Source organism: Peromyscus californicus, unplaced genomic scaffold (assembly GCF_007827085.1).
Source record: "Peromyscus californicus insignis strain IS unplaced genomic scaffold, ASM782708v3 Scaffold_4__1_contigs__length_199733344, whole genome shotgun sequence".
NCBI classification, from domain to species: Eukaryota; Metazoa; Chordata; class Mammalia; order Rodentia; family Cricetidae; genus Peromyscus; species Peromyscus californicus.
In genome coordinates, this window is record NW_026294562.1 from 103,429,947 (window position 1) to 103,444,301 (window position 14,355).

The 14,355-nt window shown below is 51.4% G+C and overlaps 1 protein-coding gene across 3 annotated transcripts in view; it reads right to left on the reverse strand.

The window, feature by feature from the left end:
* Gdpd5 (glycerophosphodiester phosphodiesterase domain containing 5) overlaps positions 1-14,355 on the reverse strand; it is an 82,630-nt gene that overhangs the window by 40,893 nt on the left and 27,382 nt on the right. For all 3 annotated transcript variants that reach the window (XM_052760595.1, XM_052760594.1, XM_052760593.1), the window contains exon 2: positions 11,107-11,188. The gene's annotated coding sequence lies outside the window, so the exon portion shown is untranslated. The remainder of the gene's footprint in view (positions 1-11,106; positions 11,189-14,355) is intronic.

Genomic DNA, 14,355 nt, shown 5'->3' on the forward strand with positions numbered 1-14,355 from the left:
TTTCTGCTGTCCCAACCACTACCTAAAGCCCACTATCAGGGACACCCTCACTCACCCTAGCCCACCCACCCCTCAGGCTTGACGGCTACCAAGCCACTTTCTGTGGCCATAGACGAACCAGTTCTAGAGCTTGCCTGTCTTGGAATCCATGGTCTTTTATATGATTAATACTGCTTTTCTTTAACAAAATGTCTTCAAGGTTTATCTGTGTCACAGCATGCATCAGTACTTCGTTTCCTTCTTTCCTGAGACAAGGCCACATGTAGCCCAGGTTGCCCTTGAACTCAATAATTATCTTAGGATAGCCTTGGACTCTTGACCAGCCTCTCAAGGGCTGGAATTACAGGCATGCACCACCACTCCTAGTTACCAGTTTTTAAATAGGTAAATAATATTCGAGTCTGTGGATATTTTACATCCTGTTCACCACTCACCGGGCGAGGGATACTCTAGCTTCTTACCAGTTTTCGCTTGGTTTTGTGTGGACCTGTATTTTCATTTCTCTCAGATACAAACTTTGGGGATAGATTTGCTGGGTCAAATGGTAACTCTTACATCTGACATTTGGTACTTATTTGAAATAAGTACTTTCACATTCTCAAAGCCCTGTCTTAGTCATTTTACATATTAGAAATCTGAGGCTCAGGAAGACCCAACCCCTCACAAAGGTGACCCAGCAAAGCTAAAATTCATACCCAGGCAGTCTGGCTCCAAGGAACCTTATTCTAGCCCACGGCTTGGCAAACTGTAATCACTGCCTTGCCAAATCTGACCTGTTACCTACTTTTTTTTCTTTGTACAGCTTGAAACCTAAGAATGTTTTCTACATTTTTAAATCACTGGGGGAAATGGACTTAAAACAAGAATATCTTGTGACACATAAAAGTACTATGAAAGCCAAATCCCAGCATCCATAAATAAAGCTTTATTGAACACAGTCCCACACACACACACAGTCCCCTCCGCACACAGTCCCTCCACACACACAGTCCCTCCACACACACAGTCCCCTCCGCACACACAGTCCCTTCACACACACAGTCCCCTCCGCATACACAGTCCCTTCACACACACAGTCCCCTCCGCACACACAGTCCATGTTTGCTTTAACTAGAACTCTAGGGCAAGCGGCAGCTACAGGGCCATATGGCCTGCAGAGCCCCAAATACTTCCTGTCTGGCTCTTCAGAGGGAGGGGATGTGTACAGATCCCCTCTGCCACCTGGCTGCCTCTGCCACCCCCAAGCTGAGAGTATGAGTGAGGGCATGCTGGAAGGAGGAGAGGGTGGCCATGGGTACTTAGCTTCCTGGAGACCATGTTCGAGACTAACTCATCAGATGCCAACCTCTACATGCAGGTGTCTTAGTTGGGGCTCCTGTTGCTGTGCTAAAACACCATGACAAAAAACAACTTGGGGAAGAAGGGGTGTATTCCAGCTCACAATTCTCAGGTCACACACAGTCCATCATCGAAGGAAGTTAGGGCATAAATCATTACTCCAAGAGGGAATAATCAGGGCACAGTCGCAATCAAATCAAATCAAACCCAACTCCAAAAGTGTAAATAATTCAGTGTCCAATGTCTGTGCTTCACACACTATCCTCTGGGCACCAAAGGCAGCGGCACTTTTCCACATCTGCTATCCACAGTACACACAGCTTGTCTCCCAGGCTCAGCCCAGCTCCACTCCACAACTCCTGTTGCCCTTGGCGGTAATCCCGTGGCCCTGGCATCTCCAAAATGCTGGGGTTACCCCTGGAACTGGGCTAAATCTTCACCAATAGCTTCTCCTGGACTCTCCTCAGGGACTCTAACTCTGCTAAATGGTGCCAAGCCTCAACTTCTCTCCATGGCCCCTTCAATCCTAGGGCTTTGATTGCCACGGTAGCTGTACCTTCACTAGTGGCCTCTCTTCAGGGATTCCAGCCCTGCCACACAGTGCCAAGCCTCAGTGGCTCTCCATGACCCCTTCATATCTTCAAAAACAGTGCCACTTGGGAGACTCTTACCCAAGTCCAGCTACCAATACAAGCACCGTCTTGGCCCCCACATATACATTCTCATATTCTCAGTCTTTCAGAGAAGGTGGAAACAGAAGCCACAGCCAGGAAGCCGGAGCTCATCCATGCAACCCCCAACATTAGGTCTCACTGTGACATCAGCTATCACATCTGCCCCTGCCTCCCAGCGGGAAGGAGGCAACTCCAGTGTAGGTGGAAGCTCGGATTCATCTCGGATTCTAGTCACTGGTCAGTGACTTGCTCTGTGACAGGGCCACTCCAGGCTCTTCTCTGGGCCTTAGTGATGTGTAAAAAGAGGGCGACAGGCTTTGCTTTGGAAATTATGGGGCTCTGTGAACTGCTAGGCTGGGGTGGAGGAGGGCCGTCTCCCTGCCAGGACCAAGGCCCAGCAGGTGGATCCAGGAGCATGGCCAGAGCTCCCTGACCCCTGACTGCTGGCCTCCTAGTCACTTCACCCAAGAATAAAAATGATAGCTCCATTCTAAAAGAGGGCAGTGAAAGTGGTGTCCCACCTGGACCCACAGTGATTCTACCGCTGGGCTTCTCCCAGCCTCCAGTAAATGTTTAACTTGTCCATAGCTGGAAAATTCCTTCTATTCACTCTGTGTTTCTGTATCTATTCACTGGGAGGGGCCATCTCATCCCCTCCCAGTTTCAATCACCAGGTGACCTAAGCCAGTGACCAAGGCCATCTTGTTTGCCTCTGACAATGGCAGCCGGTGGCTCCTGCCTTTCTGCAGGGGGGAGTCTCCCAGGCCCTGCAAGCCCATCTCTGTCACACTGCCTGCTTCTAAGGCCCTCCTTAAGCCATGCTTCCCGCCACCCTGGCCTGGCCTCCTCTCCCTAGCCTCCATACTGCCAGCCAGCCTCTGCTCAAAACTCCACTAAAACCAGGGTACACTTGCACCAGCCCCCTGACCAGGACCTGCCCTGCCGATCCAGCCTGCCCTCTGTCCCATCTGGTTCATTCCTCCTAACCTTGGTAGTCTCCAGAGAGCCTCCCCTGAACCCTGGCTCAGTTGGAGGTCTCTCGGGCCTACTATAGCCTACAGGTCCTGGACTCTTTCCTGGACCATTCTGTTATGTGCGCACTGCTGACATGTGCACCTGCCCCATAACCCTAGGGACCAGCACAGAGCAGTGAGAAGAGAATGTTCCAGAAGCTTGCTGGACAGAGGAGAATCCAGTTCTCCTCACAGAGTTGTGGCTCAGACACTGGGCAGCGGACACATAGGTCAGCTCTCACAGACAAGGTTCTTCCCACCTGTCCCCAGCCTGTCCCCACCCTCCCTTTCCAGCCATGCTAATGGCACCACTCAGCAGCAACGATTTCTTCGAGCCACCTCCTAAGACTGCTCATACCAACCAATTACCATAGAAATCCCCTGCCAAGAACCTCTGCCAGCTCCGGGACAAGAGAGGTCTCTCCCCAGCCCAAAGTCCTGTGTTCTGCCTGGAACACTTGGCTCTGACCTTTTCCAGTCTCCTGGCCTCACAGGGAATGCCCACGCCTCCATGGAGAAAGTGCCTGCTATGGGGCCCTGGCAAGACGGTGGGTATGTGTGCCCACCTCCAAGGGCCTCTTGCCACCCTAACCTCCTGGGATGTGCCTGACGAGTGTCCCCACTCCTCCTCCCGTCGATGAGTGCCAGCTGCCAAGCCAACCAGATCTCAGACCACGATGCCCAGTCTCCTGTCCGAGGTGTGAGGGCCTGAGTCTTAGTGTGGTCTCCCTCGGGAGACTTGCTGTGTGACTTTGCGAGTCCTTCACTCAGAGCCTCACTTTACCTGTCACAGAATTGGGGCTAGGTGAACTAGCACAGGAAAGAGCCCACATCTGCTGCAGTAGAAAGCAGCGGGGTGACAGCCCAGTTGGTAAGGTGTCTGCCCTGGAAGCATGAGGGCCTGAGTTTGATCCCCAGAACCCACATTAAAAAGCTGGGCATAGGAGCCAGTGAGATGGCTCAGGGGGTAAAGGTGGGTGTCACTGTGCCTGACGACCCGAGTTTGACCCCCAGAACAAACCCACATGGTAGAAGGAGAGAACTGGCTCCCCCAAGTTTTCCTCTGGTCTCCACAGGGGCACTGAGACACACACACACACACACACACACACACACACACACACACACATAATAAATAAAACCAGACAGGGTTGCATGTGCTTACAATCCCAAGTCTGGGGAGGTGGAAACATGCAGAACCCTGTGCTCGATGGCCAGCGAGCCTAGCCTAATTGATGAGTTGCTGGCCAAGTGAGAAACCCTGTCTCAGAAACAGGGAGTTGGTACCTAAAAGAGGACACACGCACAAGGGAGTAAACCATGGGTGCTTGATTGACAAACAAATCTTGAAAATGCTTCCGTAGATAGAGGAAGCTAGTTAAAATAGGCTGCTTATTAAGTGACTCTATTTATAAGGCCTGCCCAGGCAAACAGACAATGATTAATGAATAATCCCAGGGCCAGGAGCGTTAGAGAAGGACGGAGCACCTGACGTGGGTCCGGAGCTGCTTCTGGAAGTGATGAAATGTTCTAGAATTACTGGCAATGTTTATGTGACTGTGAATATACTAAAACCCACTGAATTGTGCTCTTTAAACAGGCAAGTTGTAGCCAGGTGTAATGGCATACACCTTTCATCCCAGCTCTTGAGAGGCAGACACAGGAGGATCTTTATGAGTTCAAAGCTGGCCTGGTCTACAGAGTGAGTTTCCAGGGCAGTCAGGGATACACAGTGACACCCTGTCTCAAAAAAACAAAAAGGAAAAGAAAGCAAGTTATTGCAGCCAGGAGCAGTGGGTGGCACACGTCTGTAATTATATCATTTGGGAGACTGAGGCAGGAAGGTCACCTTGGTCTATAAATTTCCAGGCAAAAATAAAACAAGGCATTCTTAGTGCCTTTTTAAAACACCGGCACTTGGGAGCCCAAGGCAAGTAAATCTCTGTTAGTTTCAGGCTACCCTGCTCTACATATCAAATTCTAGGCCAGGCAGAGATTCATGGTGAGGCCCGGTATCAAACAATAAAACAAACAAACAACCCAATAACAATGAAATAGACAAACTGTATCTTATATAGTAAAACAGTTTCCTCTTTATTTGCCCAGCTCTGAAGGCCACTGTAACAGAAGGGACAGGGGCCTTGGGCTCTTGCTATACCTGGACCCCTCCATCCCTACCCAGGCTGGGGTCTCCAAGGCACTCCAGTTCTGAGAGCTGGCCTGTCTCCTTCAAGGAGCTCTTCCACTAAACTGAACCTGAATCATGTCTATGGTTTGCAAGCCAAACCTTTTACTAGGACAAGGTGTTCACTGTGGCCCCAGCTCTCAACAGGTGTTAAACTGAGCCAATGTGCTGCAGGAACAGCAGGACACACAGGTACAAGGTAACTGCTGCTAGTCACAGCATCTACTGTCCATCATGCCTGATGCATGGTATGGTGGGCTCCACGGGGGTGAGGATTAGTGGGTATGTGGGAGCATCCTGGGCATAAGGGGTCTGGTATGTCTTGTGGTGGGCACCACAGAGATCATCCCTGCTAGGTGGTGTTATGGGCACCATGAGGGTAAGAGCTTCCTGAGTGCCGTATTTAGTGCTACTCAAGGAACCTCCAGATAGCCTCCTATCAAGTGGAGACCATGTCTACAAACTGTGCCTGGGGGAAGTGGGTAAACTATGATGCACCACACAATGGAATATTATTTAATAATAAAAAGAAATCAGCAACCTGGGTATGGTAGCAGAGGTCTGTAATCCCAGCACTGGAGAACTGCACAGTGAAACTGTGTCCGAGAAAGAACTAGCAAGCCACAGAAAGACAAGGGGAAACTTGGAAGCACAGTGGTGGATGACAGCAGGCCTCTTTTAAATATTCTAGAACAGTCAAAAAATAGAGACAACAAAAAGATCAGTGCTTGCCTGGGGCTCAGGGGGAGGGAAAACCAGGTGGAACACAGGGAGGTCAGGGCAGCCACACTATTCTGCATGACCCAGGAATGCCCCACTTGTCATACCCCAGAGGTCCAGTCATGCAAACCCTCACTCTAGTCAATAACCATGTATTGATGCTCGTTCATCAACTGTTCCAAAGGTACCACAGTAATGCAGAATGTAAAACACAGGGAGAGCGTGAGGAGAGGGGAGCAGAGAAAGAGCGTGCTGGGAACTGATCAACCTCTCTAAAGGCTAAAATGGATATTTAAAAGTCTTTATCACACACACAGAGAGAGAGAGAGAGAGAGAGAGAGAGAGAGACAGACAGACAGACAGACAGACAGACACAGAGAGAGAGACACACAGAGAGAGACAGAGAGAGAGACAGAGAGACAAAGAGAGAGAGAGAGAGATTCAATAAAGCCACACAGATAACTAGATAACTTCAGGGAAGTCTGTCTAAAACCAGGGTGCTAAATAATGTCCAGGCTACCTCTGCAGTAGCCCCCAGGGTGGGCCAGTCCTCAGTCTAATCCTGTATACCTCTCTATCACCACGGGAGCCTCCCAGGGCACAGCACTGTGTTTTGGTTGGCTTCAGGGACACCGAGGCCAGAAACTGGAAGAGGAAACCCCTGAGGCTGCCAGGGCTGGGTGTGGGCCTGGCCTTTCCATGGTCTGCCAGGCCCCACGGAAGGAAGGACACACTGGGAAATATCTTCTTCTTGGCCTTGGCTACACCTTCTGAGTGTGGCTCAAACCCAGCCAAGCCCAGCCATGGTGGTCTGAGGTTAAGCTCGGCCACCACAGGCCACCTCCATCTTCTGGGTGACCACATCTCTTATCTTCTCTCAGACACTCTCCGGGGACTTCTTCAGCATTCCACTCCTCACCTTTTAGTCACCGGCTCTTTCTTTATCCCCAGGGCAAAGCAGAGATGTGGCTGCTCAGGGGGGACAGGACATCCCACCGTCCTTCCTGCTGATGGCAGAAGAGGCCCTCTGTTCCCCGGGCGAGGCTTGAACATGAAGAACCACTTGACTCTGGAGGTTCTCACTCCCGGAGGTTGTGACAAGCCCAGGGGAACAGAGAAATGTGAGGCTAACCAATCCCTACCTCCCTGTTGGTGGAGCCACCTCAGAGACCCTAGGCTCCCATGGCTTCTCCAGATGGCTTGCATGGAGAGCAGTAGGCTGTCACCATCTTCCTGTGTGATCTTGGGTGACGTGCTTCATCTCTTTGGATCTCAGAGAAAGCCCTAGGTTCTGGTGAATCAATAATGAAGTAGCTAGACCTAGGGCGGGGAGGAAATCCAAGTCCCTAGGCAGGGGCAGGAGAAGAGACAGGCAGAAGGAAGCCCATGAGGCCTCCCAGGTAGGCCCCACCCCATCACACCTGCTCTCTGTTTGGGGAAAAGTAACTCAGTGGGGGAGGGCTTCGAGCCAGAGCCCTCAAAGAATTAATCATGCCATAATTAGGGTCATTATGAATCTTCTGCATGGTAATGCCAGGCCCTCCTGTTTACCCAACTCTTCTGTCACAGGAGACTGCTGCTCTTCTGGGAAAGAACTGGACGCCAAGGAAGGTCAGGTCTTCCCGTAGTTGTGAGCCCCCAGGCCAAGGAAGGCCAGGTCTCCAGTACGTGTGCACCCCAGGCAATCCAGTTTCCCCAGCGCAGAGGCATTCTCTCCTGCCCATCTCCAGCTTTCTCCTGGCCTGTCCTACCCTCAGGCTCCGAGCTCTGTCACTGGTATTTTAGAGGCTTCCACTGGGGTCAGACGTGACTTAGGAGTTCCATCTGCAAGCAGTACGGCCCTTCCTACCCTCAAGGAGATGACCTCAGTGTGGCAAAGGCAACCTCTCTCACAAATGCAGGCACGGTGCTTTACAGTTTACAAAGAGCTTCCACACACATCATCCTGGTGAGGTGTCACATGGATTCCCAGGTAATTACCAAGATCTTCATTTCACAGACATCATCAATGAGAGAAGCGGGATGAGATTCCCAGGGCCTCAGATGCTGGGAATCACACCTTCTGAGCCTTGCCTTGGCAGTGGGCTGAGGACCAGGTATCTGCAGAACCTTCTCCCTCAGGCAGGGGCTTGGGCAATAAACCCGCATGTTTGGGGGTACAGTCAAGGCCATGGTTTTGACAGGTTCAAGTACCTGCTTAGAAGCCTTTGGTTCTCCTGGGACCCAAAGACTGAGGCTCCCACCTTCCAGGTCAGTGGTTCTCAACCTGTGGGTTGTGACCTCTTTGACAAACCTCTATCTCCAAAAAATATTTACATTACAATTCATAACAGTAGCAAAATCACAGTTTCAAAGTAGCAACAAAATAATCTTATGGTTGGGGGGTCATCACAGCATGAGGAACTGTATTAAAGGGTCACAGCATTAGGAAGGTCGAGAACCACCGTCCTAACTCAAAGCTACAAGCGCAGGACTGAAGAGTCTCCTCAAATGGCCATCCCTGCCAGGCACAGTGGCACATGCCTTTAATCCCAGCAGCTGGGAGGCAGACACAGAGACAGGCAGAGCTCTGTGAGTTCATAGTTAGCCTGGTCCACAGAGCGAGTTCTAGGCCAGCCAGTGCTACCAAGTGAGACCCTGTCTCAATAAAAGAATGGCTAGTCCTACCAGAGAGCAGAGCTTTGCTTCACAAAACCTTAGATTTCAGGCCCAATATTTCCAAACCAACTTCAACATCAGCTCACCCTGCGGAGCACATTCCCAGCATTCAGCAGGCTGGGACAGGAGGAACCTGAGTTTAAGGCCAGCCTTTACTACGAAACAAGACCCTGTCTCAAAATAAATGAATAAAAAAATACATGTTTTAAAAATCCTTACCCTCAAGATGCCCACAACTATAGAATTCTAGAGCAAGCTGAGTAGGATTTCAGGACTAGGAAGTCACAAAATATCCGTCCCAAGTAAGTTGCAAGGACACTTTTTCTGGCCTCTCTCCATGCAGATGGTCCTGTGCAGCACCTAGTTGCTATGCTGGGTTCCTTAGGCAGGCTCCTAGGGCACTCCTGCCTGTCTGGAAGCTTGGGCAGCCCCTCCGAGCCATCAAGACTGCAGGAAGATTGTCCCGGGAAGAGTTCCTGGTCCTGTCATGGCTCCCCTCACTCCCAAGCACTGTCCGGTTCTCCCTGGAATAACCCAGAGACCTTTGGCTGAGTCTAGAGGGTCAGCCCGGGGGAGTCTCGCATGGGGCTGACTCACCACCTTCTCACCTACTCTCAGGTGGATGTCCGGGGCTTTGACGAACAGCCTAGCGATTCAAAGGACTCAGCAAGCTTTCTCTCATGCCCTCTGGGACCCTGAGAAAGGGGGCCACTGGCATCAGGTTGGGTGGGGAAGAAGGAAGCTGGGTCTGGCAGAGACTTGACACCCTGAAAATTCTCTCTGCCCCGTTTTTGTCCCTTGAAGGAATGGGGAGCAATGATTTATTTACTTATGTAAACCAGCAGAGTTCTTATCCAAACAAGCTTCTCCAGTCAGGCCCAGGATGGAGAGAGAAGCAAGGCCCTCCCACCTAAGGACACCTCCTCCCGGTTCAAGTCTGCCCCTCCAGCCTCCATCCCCTCCTCCTCCTGCACCAGGCTCCAAAGACAAGTCTTGCTGACAGCTGCAACATCTGTGACCCGCCCCTCCCCGCAACTTCCATCCACATTAACACATGGACCTGTGCAAGCCCTGGGCTGAGCCAGCCTGTCCCCAAGTCATCGACTTGGCCCTTTGGGCTCCCATGGACCAGCCGAGGCCTTGAGAACCATCAGTGACCTCAGTCCTTGGTCATCAGCTACTTCTACCCAGACTCCTGTCCCACGTGGCCAGCCTTGTCTGAAGCCCCAAGTATCTGCCACTTTGTACCCAGTGATCTGGACACAAGGCGCCACAGACTCAGACCTCTCCCTGACATCACACCCTGGGTTAGGCACCCGGGGGATGCCCACGTACTTGTCAGTGAGGAAAACTGATTAAATGGGCAAAACAAGGAGAGAAAGAACCAATAAGAGCTTTTAAGATCCACGATCTCAGTACTCAGAAGCTGAGGCAGGATGGAGTTCAAGGTCAGCCAGGGCTACACAACAAGATCCTGTCTCTAAATAAATAAACCAATCACACAACTACAGAGCTATTCCTGAGTCTAGGCTGAATTCTGCCTTTGAATAATAATTAGTTGTTTCCCAATTTATAGGAAAAAAATTAAGTTGCTTTTTTTTTAAAAAAAAAGACTCAGTTAAGCACATTTCTCCTACAATTTTTTCTTAAGCCTCTGATACAGGTTTACAAGCTTCTGTCCCAGGTCTGATGAAGGTGACCTGAGGCTGGGTGCAAGACCCCCCCATCACTCCCCCCCCCCCACACACACACACACACCAGGGTCATCACTGTCTCTCTCTTCCCACAGCATTCTGCAAAGAGAAGCAGTCTCTCTGCCTAGGCATGTCTCAGCACATGAGGCCTAAACCTGTCTTCACCTTGTTCAAAGGGCCACCGTGTTCTCTCTGGTGATTAGCGCCTTGATTGACTGTTGAGGAAGAAAGTCCTAGGAGTTGGGACCCACCTCAGGGCTCAGGGAAGTTCCATGGCACAGGCCTCCAGTCCCACCATTTGCCATTCATTTCTTTGACCAGAAAGCATGGCCTTCTCTAGGCTCCCTGTTCAGATGAATCCTCCCTGAAACTGTGGGCCCATTAAAAGCCCCAAAGTGGAGCTCAAAGAAATAACCAATATGAGCTATAGAGAGGCTATGCACAGGGGCTGGAGACAAGCCTATATTGCTTGGGTTTGAAACCCAGATTTCTTATTTAGTTACCTGGGCATGTGACCTAATGACACTATGCTTCGGTTTCCCGATTTATAACATAGGATAATGGCATCAACCTCAGGGGCTGTTACAAGGATTAGGTTAGCCGCTACCACATCCAATGAGACTTGGAACTCAAACGCTATGCTAGGCAAGAGGCCCCTCTTCACGGTGCTACACTTTCCTCCTCCATAGATGGGACAATTGTCCCTGTCCCTCTTGATTTTCTTCATAGACTGCCGAGTTCTTCCCCGAGAAGCCAGGGGGCTGTTCTCTGCAGCCCATTTCTACCTCCCCCGCCCCCACTTCCTTCCTTTCCTCTTTCTTTACCTGGAAGAAGGTCCGGTGGCTATGGGCTGCGCTCCAGGGGTGTCCTGTCCACAAAGATGGTGATGTCACTTCAATCGCAGAGCTGAGGAGACAAGGCGACAAGCTCACCGAGAGCCTTCATCTCCCTCCACCCAGCATCTTCCCTTCGCACCGGGCTTGAATGAGCTCCGTCCTGGGGCTTCCCACCCCGATGCTGCCCACCCCGTGCTGGGGGTGGGCCCACTGCTGGGTAGTTCCCAGGAAGCCCCCAGTCCCTAGGGAAGCTACGAGGCTGGTGGCTGATCCAGGGACACAGGGTCCCACTTCCATTCCTGCAGGACAAACCCAGAGAACCTGCTCCCTGAACACCCATGCCTCTAGCCGGGGCCTGTGAGAACAGGCCGCAGGTACAGCCATCTGGGGCAGAGACCTTCCTGCTGCCAGGGAACCTGCTTCCTCAAGGAGCTGAGACCAGCTGTTCTTCCAAGGAAGCCGCCAGGGGAAGAAGGGGAGGGCCGGTGGGCCGGAGGTGGATCTGGGGCCCCACAATTATGTGCCTGCTGCATTATGACTCATGCATGGCCTCCCCACCAGCCCCCACAGCCAGGAGGACACCCCCCACCCCAGGAGCTATGATGAGAGCCAGGAGACTGGCTACAGAAAGGGGCCTCCAGTTAGCCCTTTAGACCTCAGAGGACATTGCCACCTTGCCTATTCAGGGATGCCAAGCCTGGCAGGGCACACAGGGCAGCAATAGCTAGGCCTGGGCTCCTGTCAACTTGACAGCTCTCCTCAACCCACTTGGCTCTTGGAGCCAACATGAAGCACACAGGCGACCAGCTTCAGAGTGGGCAGACAGCGTTGGGCCCAGAAACAGCTTCCAGACACTGGACAGCCACGCTCCCCTGACTACCCTCCACCCCATCCCCACCCTCCTGCTCAACCCCTGCCTCTGCAGCTCTTCCGAGCCTCCTCACAATCCTCGGGATGTGATGCGTTTTATAGTTTACAAAGCACACGTATTGACACGGGCCTGCTAGTGCAGGCCTGTAACTCTAACTAGTCAGGAGACCAAGGAAGAAGGGTAAAAAGTTCAAGGCTCTGTGGGCTTACAGAGTGACTCAAGGCCAGCCCAGACAACCTAGTGAGATATCTCAACTATTTTAAAAGTTAAAAGAAGGCTGGGGACACAGCACACACCAAGGCCCTGGGTCTAAGCCCACCATTAAAAAGAAAAAGGAACAAATAAAGAAAAACACAGGGATCCTCAGGCTTGAGGTAGAGGGATGGATATAAACAGAGCAGGGCAGCTCAGACTTGAGAGTACCAGGAACCACCCTGAGATCCTGTGAGCTGCAGTTGGCCTTAGTATCTCTGGTTTGGGCCTGAGGTTCTGAATGCCCATGCCACAGAGCCAAGGACCACAGCCTAAGTAACAAGGACCTCCAAGAGAAAACAGTGCTGGGGTAAGCTCCTCAGCGTGCGGTCTTGGTTTGTATAGTGTGCGCTTGAATATTTTACTGAATCTCCTTCTGAGTAAAGCAATAATAATGATGCCTGCTCACTAGCCTGTGTGGGGGAGGAACTAGCTAATATGTGCAGAGCACCACGTGAGTCTTCTTAGATTTGAAACCGAGGCTCTAGGGGTCTGGAAAGATGGCTCAGTGGTTAAAGGCACCTATTGCCAAGTCTGCTGACCTGAGTTTGACCCTGGGGACACTCAGAGGAGAGAACTGACTTCCACAAGCTGTCTTCTACCTTCACACACACACACACACACACACACACACACACACACACACACACACACACACACGTTAAAAATAATAAAAATTCCTAAAAATAAATAAATAAATAAAGCAGAGGCCCTAGGAAACGGGCACACCCAGCAAGGGGCCAGTTTAAATTAAACCCCAAATCTCCCCCAATCGCTTTTTTACTCTACCAAGACAGGGTTTAATTTTAAAATCTATAGCCCAGACTGTTCTCAAACTTGAAGCGATCCTTCTGCCTCCGTCTCTTGAGGGTTAGGATTATAGCAATAAGCCATCCAGATATCATTTTCATTTTCTTTTAATGTTTTTTTCATTGTGTAGTTTTTAATTTTTTTCGCATGTATATGTGTACATGTAGCATATGTGCGTGTATGAGTGTTCATGTATGTGGGCACACGTCTGTGCAGGTGCATGTGCGTGTATGTGTGCATAAGGAGGCCTAAGGCTGACATTGCTCCCCGACCTCATTCACTGAGGCAGTCTCTGAGAATTTGCTGATACGGCCAGTCTGGATAGCTAGCTTGCTCCAGGCATGCCCCATCTCTGCTTTCTAAGCCCTAGAATCACAGGCAGGCCGCCATGCCCACCAGGTTCACATGGGGCCTGGGGATCAACACTCAGGCCTGCACAGCAATCACTTGATTCCCTGAGCTGTCTGCCAAGCCCTTAAAACTGTTTTTCTTCCGTTCTATTTTCCTGTTTTGAGACAGGGTCTCACACAACCCCGGCTGACCTCGAGCTCCTGATGTAGCTCAAGAGGACCTTCCACCTCTGACCCTCCATCTCCCCAGTGCCCGGGTTACAGATGCCTGCCACCACACACAGTTTATGTGGTACCGGGAGTCAAACCCAGGACTTTGTGCCTGCTAGGCAAGCACTCTGCCAACTGAGCCCCAGCCCCACAATCCATGATCTCTTGGGATAAACCCTTCGACACTGAGCTGTACGAAGATCACTGTTAGCGGGAGACAGTGGACACACTTGTGTATGGAGGCGCAGAGATGGGGCAGGGAACCCATGTGATCACCAGAAAGTTGTGATTAGAGATCCAAGTCCATGCCCCAGCCTGGAGCTCTTCCCACCATGCCTCTCTGTTCTCTGGGGAAGAGGAAGTGTGACAGACCCACACCGAGGTGCCTCAGCTCTGCCATCAACCTCACCTGGGCTAGTGGCTGCCGGCAAAAGCAGGATGAGGGGTGACGAGAAGCCAAGGCTGCCCCTGTCTCTGCTCTGGAGCCTGTGCCCACCAGGCCCACCAAGATACAACCGTCTCACACCTGAAGTGAACCGAGATAGCTCGGTTCCTACCTCAGGCTGAGCCACTGACTTAGTCTCTGGTCACCCAGTGGGGGTCCAGGCTAAGGGTGACATGTCCAGGCCTGGCTCTAGCCCCATCTCTACTTCCCAGCACAGAGACAGTGAGAGACCGTGAGTCACTTGAAGGAAGTTCTGGGCCCCAAACAGGAAGTGGTTCTTCAGTCTGAAACCCCCTGCA